Here is a 611-nt window from a genome sequence, read left to right on the forward strand (position 1 = left end):
TACTGAGGGGAGTTTGAAGGTAAAAGTTTAACAAACGGTCATTGAAAAACCAGTAGTGAGTGACTGAACATCTGGATGTAGAAGGAGACGTGTCCTCCTCAGTGTCTATGGCGATTATGGCTCTGATCTTAACACAAAACATATCAATCATACAGATTAAATTTTTTGTACTTTACTGGAGCATTAACTTTGGGGCTGTTTAGTTTCATTCAGATTTAATTATTGGGTTACTCAGATCCTTAGATGGGTGACTTTAAATCTTAAAAGAGACATAAACGTCCTCATTTTCATGTTCATGTTTTTTCCTTGGCAGAAGATGAACAGTTGAGGCTTATACTGACAGCTTTGATGTTACTAAAATGACAGGTTTAGACTTTTTAAGACTTGCAGTCTTTACCAGACCGCTTTAAAACATTGTCTAAAGCAGGGGTGCCCAAACTCGGTCCTGGAGGGCCGGAATGACAGGTTTTTAAGACTTGCAGTCTTTACCAGACCGCTTTAAAACATTGTCTAAAGCAGGGGTGCCCGGTGCCCAACCTGGAGGGCCGGTGTCCTGCAGAGTTTAGCTCCAACTTGCCTCAACACACCTGACTGGAAGTTTCTATGCCTAG

At 41.6% G+C, this 611-nt stretch overlaps 1 protein-coding gene across 1 annotated transcript in view; it reads left to right on the forward strand.

The window, feature by feature from the left end:
- Positions 1–611, forward strand: part of rasl12 (RAS-like, family 12) — an 8,516-nt gene that overhangs the window by 1,875 nt on the left and 6,030 nt on the right. The gene's annotated exons all lie outside the window — the stretch shown is intronic.

This window comes from Sinocyclocheilus anshuiensis, unplaced genomic scaffold, assembly GCF_001515605.1.
Source record: "Sinocyclocheilus anshuiensis isolate Anshui unplaced genomic scaffold, SAMN03320099.WGS_v1.1 scaffold579, whole genome shotgun sequence".
Classification (NCBI taxonomy): Eukaryota; Metazoa; Chordata; class Actinopteri; order Cypriniformes; family Cyprinidae; genus Sinocyclocheilus; species Sinocyclocheilus anshuiensis.